Source organism: Heptranchias perlo, chromosome 15, assembly GCF_035084215.1.
Source record: "Heptranchias perlo isolate sHepPer1 chromosome 15, sHepPer1.hap1, whole genome shotgun sequence".
Classification (NCBI taxonomy): Eukaryota; Metazoa; Chordata; class Chondrichthyes; order Hexanchiformes; family Hexanchidae; genus Heptranchias; species Heptranchias perlo.
In genome coordinates, this window is record NC_090339.1 from 32,264,229 (window position 1) to 32,281,314 (window position 17,086).

The 17,086-nt window shown below is 43.9% G+C and overlaps 1 protein-coding gene across 5 annotated transcripts in view; it reads right to left on the bottom strand.

Annotated features, from left to right (window-relative positions):
* LOC137332972 (probable E3 ubiquitin-protein ligase MID2) overlaps positions 1–17,086 on the bottom strand; it is a 201,493-nt gene that overhangs the window by 115,563 nt on the left and 68,844 nt on the right. The window contains exon 1 of one of the 5 annotated variants that reach the window (XM_067997030.1): positions 533–719. The exons of 2 other annotated variants lie outside the window; for them this stretch is intronic. The gene's annotated coding sequence lies outside the window, so the exon portion shown is untranslated. Of the gene's footprint in view, positions 1–101; positions 190–532; positions 720–17,086 lie in introns of those variants that run through there. 2 more of the 5 variants (XM_067997026.1, XM_067997028.1) reach the window with 2 other exon arrangements.

Below are 17,086 nucleotides of genomic sequence, written 5' to 3' on the forward strand. Positions count from 1 at the left end.
CAGCACACAGAACTCATGAGAATATTAACAAAAGCATCACATATTACTACAAGTTTCTGTAGCAAAATTAGGATCAAATTAAAGAAATACAGTTTATTTACCCGTGCTGGCATCTCCCTCTCTCTTTTCGGTTCACAGTGTGGTACCTGCACACTAAGCCAGGGAATCTTTTATTTAAATAATCTGTCAAACCACAATTACATAATATAAACCTAAAACACTTGCCATAGTCTCTGAATGCAAAAAAAAAGGCAGCATGCAAATTTATCTAGAGAGCAAGATCGAAATGAGAGCATGAAAGCATCTGGCTGCAGGGTGAAGGTACTTTTTAAACTGAGCTCAGGCTGCATCTGTTCAGTAGCAAGTCTTTTCTAATCCTTCTACTCAGTCTTTCCCTTCTCGGTCTTTCTTTCTTTCTTTCCTCCCTCTCTCTCTCTCTCTCTCTCTCACCCCCATCACAATAAAGAGGCCGATACATAAACAGGAATGAAACCTGGTACCCAAGACGACCCTGGTGGGAGGGGTTACTTACCAGCTGACTCTGGTATGCATTTGACTGTCCTGTCATCGTGGAGAAGTAGAAGAGAGAGAGAGGGAAAAAAAAGAAACACACAAACGCTGACAAAGCAGAAGAATGTGGAAACAAGGTGGGAACAGCAAAGCAGCCGCTCCGAGTCCTGACAGCAGCACACTGAGAGCTGGAATTGGAATATCCAACTTCTGAAACGACACAATTGCAGGAAAGCAACTCCTCCCACTTTACCTCGCTGACACAAAGAGAGAGCTAGCTGCAAGATTTGCTGGCGCATTGGAAGCCTGCTGAGAAAGGGCTATTTCCTTTATCCTCTCCCATGTAAATTAAGTGGAAAAGCCACAATAAACCACTTGTTAGTGACTGTAACCGTTGCCTCACATAGTTAATATAATTGACCTCTGCCTACCAGGCTGGGGATACTGAATCTGTCCCACCCCACCCCTTTTTCATTCCCATGAATGTATTTTAAAAACAGCTGGTCTCTGAAGGCCAGCATCAACTCCTGATACAATTTAACTCTTGCAGTGCTTTGGATTTTTGTTTCCCTTTGCATATTGCAGAGGATTAATGTGCTCCGATGGCTAATATGGTAACTGTCTGGCGTGGAATGGACCAGAAGATCCCAGGCTCAATTCTTGGTCAGTTCTGAGTTACCTGCCCTCCACCGAAGTATTGGTAGGACCACTACAATTTGCCCAAGGGTTCTGGGTGAAGGAGGGAAAATTGGCTAGGTTTTCTGCTCTTGATCGCTTTCTAGTGACATCTGCTGCTAAGTATGTGTGTGTGGACAGTAAGTGAGCACAGGATCAAGCTCAACTGTGATGCCCTCCATGATGGAAGAGTCTGTTGATACGCATTATCTAGGCTCATACTTGAGTGAGGTGCCCATAGAACTGTACCCCAGAAGAGATAGTGTCTTCGGGGGAGAAAATTGGAGGTGAATTAAAAAATAAACATTTAGCAAAGCACGAGTTGCAGATAACAAGACAAAAAAAGCTAAAAGAGCATCACTGCAATTGACAACTGTCAACAGTGTCACAGGTGTGAGAGACAAGTTACATAAGAAGAATTGAGATGGCCAAAACACTTTACAGTCAATAAATTAATTTGCACTCAGCAAGGTCGTATAAACAGCACTGAACTAGGTAACCAGTTAATCTGTTTTCTTTTGTGTTGTTGGTTGAGAGGTAAATGTTGGCTACGACACCGAGAGAACTCCCTGCTGTTCTTCAAATAGTGCCAAGGGATCGTTTACAATAACCCGAAAAGACAGAACCTCGGTTTAATGTCGCGTTCAAAAACACTACTTTTGACAATTCATCACTTCCTCAGTACTGCACCAATGTCTTCTATAATAGATGGTCGGGACCTGGCTTAACACCACAACCTTCTGATTCAAAGGCTGAGCTAAACTGACATTTATTACATCTGCTGCCGTTTTGTACAGTTATTTGAACCAACTTGTTAGCAGTTGCCCGTTTGATCCAGATGCCTTTTTTCTCCCCTTCTGATTTTTTCTTCTTACTCATCCTGTCCTAAAGGGGTGACTTAGTTACATAAGGATTGGTTCCAGTATTCGACCCAAGTGGCCTTTCTTAGTGCATGAGCCTGGACACTGATTTTGAGCTACATTCTTTTAAGTTAATAGTTACTATACTGTAAATAAAATCTGATATTGTTTCAATTTAAATCATATAACACAACCTCATTAGCCTGCTGTCCATTAGTATCCATCATGACACTGCTGGAAACAATTTTTATTAAGATTACTCCTAATGGAATTTAAGAAAGTAGCCACAGGGTAGCTTGTGAGCGGAGTACAGTACACACAGAATTATGAATGCGACAGACAGAGTTACAAAAAGGATATCGCACAAGTCAGTACATGTTTTATATAGAATAGTGCTTGGACTGTAGCTGTTACACACAGGATAGCACAAAGATTGACATGTTTCATGCAGGGTAGTGTACAAGCCAGAGCCACTGTGCACGGTATAGTGAATAGAATAGAATGCATTACACACAGGATAGCATGCAGGTAGACTACATATACACAGGATAGCATTCGGGTAGATTACATTGTACAGAGGATAGCATATAGATGGACTACATTATACACAGGATAGCAGTCAGGTAGACTACATTGTACACAGGATAGTTTTCAGGTAGACTACATTGTTCAGAGGATAGCATTCAGGTAGACTACATTGTACACAGGATAGCATTCAGGTAGAGTATGTTATACACAGGATAGCATACAGGTAGACTATGTTATACACAGGATAGCATACAGGTAGACTACATTATACACAGGATAGCATACAGGTAGACTACGTCACAGACATGACAGCACAAAGGACAATTGATTACTCTGAATCTCACAATGTGTTATTGTTATGTATCAGATGCCCATTTGTTTCTTGTCCCACACACAAGGTTCTCAGTTATAACACTCTGTAATGTGCCACCCTTATTAAAAGTCTTAGTTTAAAACTCGGTTTATCATACCTTTACTATAAGGCTGTCAGAGTTAATACTCTTTCAGTTACACACCACACTATCATTATAAGATTGTTAGTTGCCACCTTCTCAATTACACACTACACCTTCGTTATAAGACTCTTTGAGGCAGATTTTAACTCCTAGCGGGTTTTAGGCGGGCTGGGTGAGTGCAAATTATGTATGAGGCCCGGGGTATTTTAACTCCCAGGCCTAATCTGCATGCTGCTGGCCAGTTGCCCAACAGAAACGGGCTTAAAGCGGCAGCTGGGCAGCAGGCAGGAGTGGAAGTTTGGGCAACCAGAAGTCGTCAGCCGGCGTCAAAGAAAGACTCGCTGGCAAGTAGGTAAGTCTCAGGCAGGGGTTTTGGAGGATCTTGTGTGAGGGAAGGGGAAGGTCTGGTGCAAAGGAGGCCATGACTTTCCTTGTGGGGCTTTGTCGTCCTCCCGACAGATGCTAAACTAATTTTGCCTGGTGGGAAAGCCATGGCAGTTTCCCCGTTTCTTAATTCATGAGACATCTGTCTGAGTCTGGTGGCCATCTTATCCACCGATTCCAAGTCTGCCTATATAAGTGACCTTAGGTGTCAACCCTGACTCAGTAGTAACAATCTCACCTCTGAGTCAGAAGGTAGTGGGTTCAAGTTCCACTCCAGAGACTTGAGCACATAACCATGGCGGACACTTCAGTGCAGTACTGAGGGAGTGCTGCACTGTTGGAGATGCCGTCCTTCGGATGAGACATTAACCGAGGCCCTGTCCACTCTCTCAGGTGGACGTAAAAGATCCCATGGCACTATTTCGAAGAAGAGCAGGGAAGTTCTCCCCAGTGTCCTGGCCAATATTTATCGCTCAACCAACATCACTAAAACAGAATATCTGGTCATTATCACATTGCTGTTTGAGGGACCTTACTGTGTGCAAATTGGCTACATTACATTACAACAGTGACTACACTTCAAAAGTGCTTCAGTGGCTGTAAATCGCTTTGGGACGTCCTGAGGACATGAAAAGCGCTATATAAATGCAAGTCGTTCTTTTTCTTTTTATATTAGTTTAGAATTAATTGTGCATTCTCTCTCTCCTGCCCTCCATGTCTTTACAGTGTTTCATTTTATTCAGATGCTAAAGATTTTGGAACACATTTCCAGAAGAAGGGACCAGCAGCTTAAACATCCCAGTCAGATGTTGTGCGCCAGTTGGTTCAAGAGCATCAGTCATACACTTCTGGGACTGGGCTTTGGACCAGGCTGCCTCCATTGCTAGGTATGTGTCTGTAAAATTACATCACAAGGATTTTTTCTTGGCTATTATTGCAAACTTATTTGCCTGGCCTGGGTGCATAGTGAGTTTGTTTGCTAACATGCAATGTCATGGTCTGATGATTCTTCCCACTCCACCACCTGTGATGAGTTCCTGATTTCAGTTCAATCACCAAATGGAAGTGAGGGGTTTCCCATGTGGGAGGAATGAAGAATTAGAGCCAATTCAGAGGTTTCCAAACAGACTGCCTGTTAGCAGACAGGGTGTGGTATGTGATGGAAGAGGGGAACCTGAGACAATGTGTCAAATTATCATTACTCCAAATGTTTGTTTTTAGTTTAAGCCCCATAAAAAAAGAGGGAGGGGGTTAGGTATAAATATGTCCCTTTGTTAATGACACTGGAGCAACCCATGTCGTCTTGATGGATTAGTTACAAAAAGCCAATTAAATAGTAATTTTATTGTCACTATCGATTATGCATTCCAGTCCCTGTGGTGCCTACCAGTCACGGAAATCTGTTTAAGGTATTTACTCCTCTCGAGAGTCTCCCCACTCCATGCACATTTTGAGGACAAGGGACCTGTTCCAAAGCTTCTGTTTCTGAAATACTAGAGGCCTGCTCCTGAATGAAGAGACTATTCCCATGACTTTCAGTCCATTCCTGCAAGGAAGCACCCTGATCTCCACTTGGCACCTACCGTTTTTAACAAAGGTAAATTAGAATCTCAGCAATGCGGACTATTTCAGATTACTATCATTTGCCTTGCCAATAGCTAACAGGAACAGAATAGGGTGGGATCATTGCTTGAGATATCTTCTTTGCTGCAGATGGAAATGAATTGAAAACCTTAACATCATCATAAGGCATCATAAGTGGAATGATATTCTTTAGAAAATCATTAGACATCTGTGACCAGTCCATATTTTGACAATTTACAAACAGCCTACTCAACAACTGAGTAGGTGACGAACTCAGATATTTTGGAGGTAATAAGTCCCCTCCTTCACCGTTCTAGTGCCCTGAAACTTTTTATTTATTCCTGTGTAATGTTATAAATTTTACACCTCTGGATTTAACAGCATCTTATCTCACAATTCATTCTTGCAAAAAATTTGTAAAGAAATGTAAAGGGCTCCCTTCACATACCTGGACCCTCAAATGAGAAGGCAATTCCATTTGACCAGCCACCCAAGCACTATCTTTTTGGGCTCAGACTGATAACTTTGAAGAACTAAGGAGGAGGGAGGGACAATTAGCTTTCAGAAAGAAAGGGGTGAGTTCAAAGGATCCTTTTCTTGAGGGTATCCAAGATACCTCCCTGACTCTGCAAGTGTCTATTATTAAGTGCAAGTCTGTGTAAGTTCTAAAATGAGAATTTTTGTTTGGGATAGGCTTTGTCTTGTTGAACTGGATTTAAATTACAGCCCACAACAACAGAGATAAGCGAAACAATCTCACAATTAGAGACTGTGCCAGAAGAGGTTATGAGATTTAAATTGAATTCTCTGCTATATATTTCTGATTTCAACAAAAATCAATTCCACTTAGGAGTGGTTTGTTTGTTTAGAAATGTTTTTCAAACTTGTGGTCCTGTTTCTATTTCAGTCCAAGATCCCTCAGCAGTTGGCTGATTCTGAATTAATGAAACTGACCTGAAATTGACAAGCCATTCATTAAGAGATGGTGTAGCAGTGCTTTGATGATTGCTGATTCGTTGGATTTGTAGTTCACTATGCTTGCCAGTCAGTTAAGGGCTCTGTTTACACAAAGCACAACATTGCTTCACCTCGGCTCCACTAGGCTGTGTTTGTGCTACCGCAACAATCCAAGCTCCCCTGCCTGCAGCAAGGGTGGTAGCATTTTGATGTACTCAATGTAGACTGAACTGAGATGTCCTCTGCTGTGCTCTTCCACGACCCTGTGCCTGGATTTGCACGGTGCTCAATCGACGGGTAACTCCTGATTGACATTCATCGAGTCTTGAAGTGAATCTATAATCTGTGACAGTGGAGCATTGAATTGTAGCAGCAGATGGTGGTTGGATACAGAATAAAACTGGTAAAAATCCAACCTCCACTTGATCATAAAAATCCTCCAAATTCTAAATGAACAGATTAGTATCTATGCGACTTAGACTTTACTGGGTGGGGGAGAGTGTTGCTCTGATGCCCATTCAGTGCAGACATCTTCCAGCATTAACTGGCAAGAGGATTCATGACCTGAATCTGCAACACATTTCCACTCCTCACACTAACTTTTTCTGTCTTCTTCTGCAACAGCTAAGAGTTGAAAACTAAATTGAAATATCAAAATAAATTCTGCCTGTGAACCCCCACACAATATCTATCATGTGTATATTTCGTGATCTCAGGTGGGCAAGCAGATGGGAGCTATATTTGGCCTCAGTGCCCCTGGGCTAGGAAGGGGAAAATCAGCTATGCTTCCCACTCCTAATCACTGTCCAGTTGCTTACACTAGAAAGTGCACATTTGAATATCAGGTGAGGACTCTCTGGACAGGTGACCTGCCAAAATTCACTGTGCAGGATCACACGTGAATGGCTTTTTGGGGGAGGTACTGGGAACTGTTGGTATCCTAGGATCCACATCCCAGCATCTTTAGTAGAGAAAGGGAGAAAATTTGAGAGAGGGATGACAATTACTTCAAAAATTATGTCTCAGCTGTCCAGATATCTCTGTCCCTATCCTGACTGCCATTTTGGAGGGAAGAGCAGGTGGTAACTGAATCCTGCGCACCCATAGCTACGTGCAGAAGACGACATGATGATATTATCCCTCACCAAGACATCACGCCAGTATTTACAGTCTATAGCTGGTTGAAGAAAATAAATAGAAGGCTTTAAATTTTAAAAAAACCTTTAAAGAACACAATGCCTCAAAGGCTAGTTTTGCCAAAAGGAAGCCTTTTAAAGGAGCACTATTTTCATGAAAAGGTACTTGGCAAACTTCTTTTCATTTGTTTAGAAACACTCAATGTGATGAGTAAATTATGTCCATACATATTGTCATCTCACAAATCTATGACAAAAATGATACATCCTTCTAAAAGAAAAAACATTTCTTTCAAGTAGACTGCCCCTTTAAAAATGAAATAGTCAAAAGAATTTTGATTAAACTTTAGAAGAAAGAACTTGCATTGATATAGCAACTTTCATGACCTCAGGACATCCCAAAGCACTTACAGCCAATTAAGCACTTTTGAAGGGTAGTCACTGTTGTAATGTAGGAAATGAAGCGGCCAATTGCAGACAGCAAGCTCCCACAAACAGCAATGAGACAATAACCAGATAATCTGTTTTAGCGATGTTGGTTTAACGTCCATTTGTGTCTTGCTGTCTATTTCTTTTTGAAGTGTTTTTGTTTTAAACATTGAGAGCTGGTGGCATCACCAAGGGAACTGACGAGGAGGATCAACCAAACTGTGCGAGGGAGCTGAATTAACACACAAAGCTGAAATGACACAATCACCCAAGGCTAATGATCATAACTCCACTGATGTTAATCCAGCTCCTTTAATCTGTCGCACGCAGCAGCTTCTCCCATCAAATCCCTCAGTGACGCTGTCAACACATGTTTAAGAGAAAATATTCAAACATATAGGGATAGAAACATATAGTGATGTTACAGTTAATTTGAATTCTTCCTAATAGTTTAACTGTTTAAAAGGAAATCTGATGGTGAGACATTCTTTACTTTAAGGGACACTGACAGTGCCCCTTTAAAAAGACCTGTTGAGGCAATTCTCTCTTTGATCACCGATGTAATTCTTTTCCTTCAAACTCCTGCAGACATCCTGGGCATGATTTTAAATGGGAAAAATGGGTGGGTTGGGGGCGGGGGCGCAGTAAAAATTTTAAAAATCTAAAACTCGCCTCCAACCTGTCTCCAACCCCGCCCTCCACTTCCAGTTTTAACGGAGGCAGGACAAGGGGCGGGTGACCAACTTTCTCTCAGGAGGCAGATCAGCCACTAAAAGCTTTTAAGGAGGCTGCAGGCCTCCATTTTTACAGATTTTTTATTTTTAATCCCTGGGGGCTGGGATTCCCGGGCCTTCTCCTTCATGTCACGTGAGAGGAGGCGAGAAGGCCTGAAACTGCAGGCAAGAGCCTTTATAGCACTGCTTGTGGGCCTGGAGGAGCAGGAGCACTTCCCCTGGCCCAACAAGGCTAACTGCAGCAACCCTACAAATGCAATCGACTGACCCCCCCCCACCATCTCCGACACCCCCCCACAATCTTCGACCTCCCCCATGATCTCTGATTCCCCCCACGATCTCTGACCCCCGTGATGATCCTGACCCCCCCCCCGCATTGACTGACCCCCCCCCCCCGATGACTGACCATCCTCCAATGACCCCCGATGACTGATCCCCCCCCCCACCGGTGACTGAGCCTAGCCGATGACCCCCATTAACTGACCCCCGATGGCTGACCCTCCCCCACTATGATTGAGCCCCCCCGTGACTGCCCCAAGGTGATTCTTGACCCCTGATGACTGAGCCCCCCTGATGACCCCAACCCCCCAATGATTGAGCCCCCTGTTGACCCCGATCCTCCGATGACTGAGTCCCCCTCCGATGACTGAGTCCCTGATTACCCCTGTCCCTCTGATGACCCCCGATGACTGAGCCCCCTAATGACCCCTGATTCCCTGATGACCCCGATGACTGAGGCCCTCCTGATAACTTTGACCCCCCGATGACCCGATGACTGAGCCCCCTCGGTGACCCCCGACCCCTCCCCGATGACCTGATCACTGATCCCCAATGATCCCTGACCCCCCCCTCCCCATCTAACACTTACCTTTGCATGTCCTCTTCCTGGCTGCTCTCCTGTCCGACTGAAACCAGCCTGTTAATCAGGCCGGCCTGTCGGGCTGGAAAAGTACGCAAAAATAATAAAAGATGTCCTTATATCAAAATCGTAAGGACGTCCGGAAAACCTGTACTTACGGGTTTCCTGTCAGGAATTCCACCTCCCATCCACCCCCTCGATAAAATCAAGCCCCCTGTGTAGTTCCCCTCTTCCCCCCATTGACAGCTGCCTTTATAGAGAGTACAAATAGCAGCTCTGTCCATTTATGGCTTAATTCCAGAGTTCAGCAAGGTTAGAAACCAAATGCAGTGCCATCAGGCTTAATTAGTGTTTTGGTACCAATATAGTTGGCAAAAATGCATTACTCTTTAATCCTTTTTATATTACAGTGTTGTCTCTGGAGAACTGCCTTAACTGGAGGCACAGAACACCACCTCCTAAAATGGGTTTCTTTCCCTGTCTCCAGGGGCAGAGCATTGGTAACATTTGTGGTTCTGACCATCATTTTGTCCAAGCCATAAATACAGGCGGTAATTTTAACCTAACCCGCCTGGTGTGAAACTGACGGGATTGGATCGACTGTCCGGTTGTACTTTCCACAATGTTTCCCACCGGTGAGTTAGGTTAAAATTACTCCCGCAATTTTTGAACTGGTGTCTGCCTTGACTCAATTGGTAGTACTGTTGCTTCTGCATCAGAAGATCATGGGTTCAAGCCCCACTGCAGAGACTTGAGGTAGAATTGCTCTCTTGGAGGTGCTGCCTTTTGGCTGAGGTGTTCAACTGAGGCCCTGTGCCATGTAAATGATTCCATGGCACTATTCAAAAAAGACCATGGCAGTTCTTCTGGCATCATGGCCAACATTTATCCCTCGACCAAAAACATATTATTTAGTCATTTATCTCATTGTTATTTGCTCTATGCAAATTGGCTGCCACTTTTGCCTACATTACAACTGTGGCTATGCTTCAGAAGCATTTAATTGGCAGTGAAGCACTTTGGGATGTTCTGAGGATGTGAAAGGTGCTATATAAATGCAAGTTCTTTCTTTGATTGATGGCCTTTAGAACTTTCCTGTGATATCAATGAAAGTCCATAGGCAAGACAGTAAAGTTGCAAAGATGATCTTCCATATGCAATTGCTTTAAAGTTGACTTGCAACTTTTGAATAATTCCTCAAGTAAAAATTTTGTGCATGCTGAATTATTGTGGTGCCCTGAATGCATACTGCAGTATAAATTGGGTGAATATAAAACAAAGGGAGCCATACTACACTGTAGAATGTATTCATGCCAATGTAGAAAACTAGCTAAGACTGAGCAACAACATCAAAAAAAACTGACATCTCCAAAAAAAGCCCAGAGCTCAAAACCAGCATTTAATTTAGGCCTTTTTGGCATTTGAAGACAAGGAGCTAGACTGAAATTGGGATGATGGCTTGTCATCACTTACACAGCAGGTATATCCAACATTCCATCACCTTTACTACAGAGGAAAAAAGACCGAAACTTCACTAAAAATGCATTTTTCAGCAATGGTGGATTTAGAGATTACTGGGTGGAGTGGTGGGGTTGGGGGGGAGCGGATGTGAGCACTGAAGCTTTGAGTTTCATTTTCTAGCAGAGTCTGGGCCATGCTCTACTCCCTCTTTAGGACATTTTTACTTTTGACATTTTATTTGACACATTTTCTAGCACTTTGTTCTTTTGACCCTGTCAAAAAAGGTTTATTTTCTAGTACTTGAAATAAAAATCACTGCACATTGCATTCATTAAGAAACGTGCATGTAAACATGTTACATGAACAATTATGGATGTTGGATTTTGTGCTGTCAGATGGACCTGACTGATTGCCTTCAATCTGAGGTTTGTAATCTGTTATACTTAAAATACTTTCTCTAGACATAACCCAAGTTTGGAAGGACAAAATTGGAGAATTTTCACAGTTTAAATAGGCATAGTGAAAAAAATATACACGCCTGTCGTGTGCATTACTGAAATCCTAGTGACCAAATCGTTTCTATGTTTTCAACAACAGACTGAGGGCCCCAGAAAAGAGAATACTCCCACTGTAAACAAACAGCCTGAGCCTATGAGGCACTGGACAGAACACAGTTACGTTCCAAAAGAGTTCCGTGCCATTGCTAACACTCACTAATAAACTCGTAGATTCTTTCTCTGAGATAAGTGCTGTTTCCTGAAGTTTTCTCTGCCACAACTGTTACAGAGTGGCCAGGCCATGAACCCTTTAACAACTTGGTTCTGTCTGAACATTTCAAAGCCCGAGTGAACAAATAGGGTGAAGCCCACCTGTCAGGACCCTGTTAATAACGCCCACGCTTTGTTCTCTGTTACAGTGAAGTCTCTCTGCTATGTGAGAAGCCAAGGAGAGATTGTGTGGTGAAATGGTATGCGTCTAACAGCGGCTGTCTCTGTGATTACACGCATCCATTACACTATAAATAATGACAAAACAAATTAACTTATTATGATGAGCGTGAATAAGGCACTCAAAACTGCCACAAATATTGATGTGCACGCAATAGAAGCAGCTTGATCATTTCTAGAAATTTAATCCCTGGGATATTTTAGATAAACCTTTGGTGTAAATCATAGGAGGAAGGGGCTGTCCTGCAGATTCAGCTGGTAGATGTATTATCCATAAAGAGCAAGGTACTGGGTTCAATCTCTGGTCTGTGCTGAGTTAGATAAAGTCAGGCTAGCAATGCTAGGGATCTCATTATCCCTTGGCTAGAGAGGGGAACAAACAGTGAGGGTACCCACCGCTGGTACTAAACAATGACTCCTACTAGAAAGAATATGTGTGTGGACAATGGGTGAAGACAGATCAGGCTCAGTAGTTATGTTCCCTGTGGTTGAATAGCCTACCAGCACTGTTTAGGCATACACTTGAAAAGTCACCATGTGGGCTAGATGCTGGAAGTCTGCAGGCACCGTGGAATTGTATTTTAGAAAAGTGGAGAAAGTCGGGGAAAAAATGCAGTTTGGGTCAGTTTTGGAATGAAGTTTTATAGAATATGAAAGTGAGGCCATTTAATGAACATGTATTTGGGAAGCTTTTTTGGTTGCTTTACAAACAAATGACACAATGAAAATTCAAGTTGAGATACACTGTGGCACGTGTGATATAATTGCAACTGAAATGGCGCACATTACTCCCTCACCAATGAAATAATTATTTGCCAAAGGCTTTTTCATAAAGACATAAGTAAATTCTAATCAGAATGACATAAAATGAGCTGTGAAGTGCTTGTACTTTTTGTGGGCACCTATCTGGCAAAGACCCTCATGGTATTTCATTGTTTGACAACTCAATATTTTCAGGATGACAGTAAACATATTCTATCTATTTAATCAAGTTTCTGATGGATCACACCACTGAACTCAACCAACGTGTTCACAAAAGGGAAGCGTCTCTGTGATAGGAAATCAATCCTGCTAATAGCCCTGTCACCAGCTGCACTCCAACCATGCATGTAATCAGATCAAATTGTCTTGGAGACAGGAAGGAGAAATAGAAAGGTGTATTTTCAGCAGGAAACGTTCACATTAAAGTGATAATGGGCCATGAAACTGGCTGTTGATCCCATCTGCACAATCCCTGAGCAATAATCCTACTTCCGGGTGACTGCTCCGTATGGATTCTCTTTAAACTTAATGGGCACCTGAGGTTAATAATTCAAAATCCGATGTGTCAGTTTTAGTGGAAGTATAAAGCTGTAAATCCACAGCAAGGATCTGCTTTCCATCGGGGTTAGATAAGGCACCTTTCTATTTCTCCTTCCTGTCTCCAAATCCATATTTTATAAGATAATTAAATTATGCATCTATTTATCTCGCAGTATTGTACAGTTTTCACACAGCTAACATAGTTATTTTTTTCCATTTCCAATTGCCTTCTCCTCCTCGCCCACGGGAGACATTTGGGGTACAATTCCATTGGTGCCAGGCACTTGTTAGCATCTTGCCCAAATGGCCATTTGACAGCTGATATAGTGGGCTCAATTTGAAAACTGAGCCAGGAAGGGAGCGGGGTGGGGTGGGGGGGGGGGGGGGTGGGCAGGTCAAAGTGAGGACGGGAAACCCATTAGTACAGGTTTCCCGGACATCCTTATGATTTTGACGTAAGTACGTCTTTTATGTTTTTTTTGCCAGTTTCCCTTCCGACTGACCGGCCTGGGAGAGGACGTGTTCAGGTAAGTCTTTGTATGGATGGGGGGGGGGGGTGAACAGGGGGGGCATGGGTGGGCACGGGGGCATGGGGGCATAGGTAGGCACGGGGCATGGGTGGGCCTAGATTGGCATGGGTTGGCATGGTAGGTAGAGGTTGGCATGGGTAGGCAGAGGTTGGCATGGGTTGGCATAGATTGGCATTGATGGGCATGGGTTGGCATGGGGTCATGAGTCATGGGGGAGGGATCGGGCGTCAATTACGGTGTGGGTGTCGGGATCGGGGGTCATCGGGGGGTCTGCGATTGTTGAGGAGGAGGATTGGGGGTCGGGGCAGGATTGGGGGTCGGGGCAGGATCGGGGGTCGGGGTGGGAGGATCGGGGTCAGGGGTCGGAAGATTGGAGTGGTGGGGCGGATCGGGGTCAGTGTTGGGGAGGATCGGGGTCAGGAATCGGGGTCCATGATCAGGGGTTGGGTGTCCGCGATCGTTGGGGCGGGGGGGGTTCGGTGCAGGTAGGCTTGTTGGGCCTGGGGGAAGCACTCCTGCTCCTCCGGGCTAGTAAGCTGTGCCTTTCTAGGCACCTACCTGTTAGTCTCGGGCCTTCTCGCCTCCTTTCACGAGCCGTACAACAGAAGGCCTGGGAATCCCGTCCCCACAGGTTGAAATCAGGAAGTCTCCTTGAAAGGCTTTAAGGCCTGACCCCTGACCTCCTGGGAGCGGGTTGGATGCCTGCCGCTCTTCCCGCCCTGGTGAAAACCGGAAATGGGCAGGTTGGAGGCAGGTTGAGGGCGGGTCTGAATTAGTGGCAATTCTTAATGCCCCCCCCGCCCCCAACCCACCCGTTTTTCACGTTTAAAATTGAGCCCAGTGTTAGCTAACTATTCAATTGAGGATGAATCACAGCTGAGCCAAGTTCCATCCTCAATCCATGCCCTCAAATGTTCATTTTTCAACAGGGATCAATGGATAGCAATTAGGATTGGGATCAGGAACCCTGGTTAATTTCTCCCTTTGACTTGGCCAAGGAACACTGAAGTCAATTGTAGCATTCCAGCCTCTGCCCTAGCTGAGGCCAATTGACTCAACGCAGACAAGTGATCAAACCTGGGGCCTTCCTGGCACTCGCCGGTACATTTAGCTGTTGAGCCATTAGATGAGTTTCAAAATCATTTCCTTCTGGCTGTGCTAACTTAGGACCCATTTGTGGGTTGAGAGCTGGCTTTACTCCAAAAGGATATGTCAATGGGTTTTCCCATTTATTTCAGAGATGATGGATCAGACTGTCAACCTTGTTTCATACCACCAGATTCAAGGTCAATTGAAAAACAAAACGGCTGGCAGAGTGGATTCTTCAGTGAGAGCTGGGATATTTTTAGTGCCTTCCCGTACCCTCATGTAAGAACAACTGCATTTAGACCATACAATGTTATATTTAAGAAATTAATTTGTTTGCCCACCTTCTGCCATTATTTTTTTTTCTGTGCATTCAAAGAGCTGATGCTTTCAGGTATCTGGAGGTGTAGTCATATTATCCTCAACCGTGTTTGAAAGGACTTTAATGAGTCATTCAAGATACTGCATTTGGCAAAAGGTATTATCTTGTTTTCTTTGCTGCACCTACATTATGTTCATACATTCATTGTTGACCTTCCCTAGTAACCCTATTTACACCATTTGTAGACTGCTGCTGGCCAGTTTTATTTGCTGTGGGAAAGATTTCTGTGCCTGCATGGTAAAGCTACTCATCAAGAACAGGAATCTGAATTTCTTACACTTAGTGCACAGAGGAAATCTTCCCCCACTTTTCTTTTCTTAAGGCTCTTTGCCCTAGATAATCACCTGCATCTATAATTCTATGAATCATATGATGTCGTGAGATTTAGGTGTGGTCAAAACACTCTTATATTACTGGACCACTGGCTGGGCTGTGAAGTGTGCCTGGACCAACCTCGAGAGCAGGAGTTCACAAAGGTTAGGTTACAAAGATAGCTATGAAATTCAAAAGAAGTTGCATGCAAATTCAATGCATGATTGAAATCCAAAGAAGGCGGTAGCTTCTGAATTTCGAAAGAAAGCTATAGCTTCTGAATATCCAAAGAAGGCTATAGCTTTTGAATGTTAGACTTAGCACTGCCCTTCGTGGGAAAAGCAATAATTTAATCCACAAAACATACAGATCAGTTTACAAACTATCGTAGAGTTAGCATTTGAAGTGGCTCATCTTCTGAGGCAACTGATACTAGCATGATTATTATTAATAGCTCAGTTTGTGAGAAGGACAAGTTATTGTCTTAACATTATTAAACCTAAAAGAGGAAGTGAGTTTCTCTGAAGGCTCAGTGGCTAAATGCACTGTGTGGTGTGATACACAGGCCAGGAAGTTCTCAGGTTCAATCCTTGGTCTGATCTGTGTTAAGTTATCTTAGCCAGGGAGGTGATAGGCCTGCGACAAATGGTGCAGCCATCCCTGGACTAGAGAGGAGAAAAATCAGTCAGGGTTCCTGCTTCCTTGCTGTGAGCAGACATGTGTGGACATTGGACAAGGGTAGGATTCAGCTTAACTATGATGGTTCCTCCCTCATGAATGGAATAGCCTGCTGACAATTACACCTGATGAATGGCCACTTGGATGAGGTAAAAGGGGTGCTGTTGACACTCATAGAAAAATACCTCAGGATTAATCACAACTCGAAAAATGTAAGAGAAATGGATCCAGAAAGCAATGGAAAACAGGAAAGTAAAAGGTAAATATGGAGCACAAAGTAGAGAAACTGGATATTTTTGATCCCTTTCTCATAGATTTGTTCAGCTTGTCTCCATTGGTTGCCCTCTTGGCTCTCAGTCAAAAAGTTGTAGATTCAAGTTCCATTAAGACTTGGACATATAACCTCAGTTGACAAACCAGTGCAGTACTGAAGCATTCCTGCATTGTTGGAGGTATGTCCTTCAGGTGAGATGTTAAACTATTCTGGTGATTCAGGTGGGTGTTTAAGCACAATTTGGCTACTGGGGCTGCTCCGGGGGCGGTGGGGTGGGGTTGGTATCACCATGGTGGGGGGGGGGGGGGTGCGGTAGGGGAGGTGAGATCATGGCAGGGGAGGCCTAAGATTTCCTTGTGGGGCCCTGGGGAATATTTACCTTCATGGGCCTCCTCTGTCCCCGATTCACTCCCGCGCTGGGTTGGCCTGGCGGACAACTGACTGCCCTTTTCCGCTCAGGCCTCCTAGTAAATATGACATCAATGGGGCTTGAATTGCATATGCTAAAAAAAGACCTTGCTAGCTTTGGGAGGGTGTCTTTCCAATCTGCTCAGTGGAGCAATTGAAAATCCCTGCAGGTCAGCTACCAGCGGCTCCAGGGCGGGTAAGTGACCTGAGGGATTTTAACTGCCCAGTCGCCTGGTTTCCACCAGGCAAGTAGGGTTAATATCATCCCCCAAATCTCATAACAGAAACCATTGTACATTTGTGAGCCTCCTAAAGAGCATAAAATATTTAGGTCAGTGATACTCAATATGGCTTGGAGGTAACTTGTGGCCCACCCCCCATTCACCTCTGCCCCTTGGCAGAGTTGCTGCTTTATTTGGCAGTGGGTCTCCATCCATGGCCCACTTGACTGTGGGATATTATTAGGATTTAGGGTTATTGCCTGTCCTTTTCTTCTCCAATGAGGGAAAACTACAGAAATAAGAATGGCGGAGCTTTCCCAATATTCACAGTCACTCAGCAAGTCCTAATGTGACATTGTTGAAATAAGGAGCTC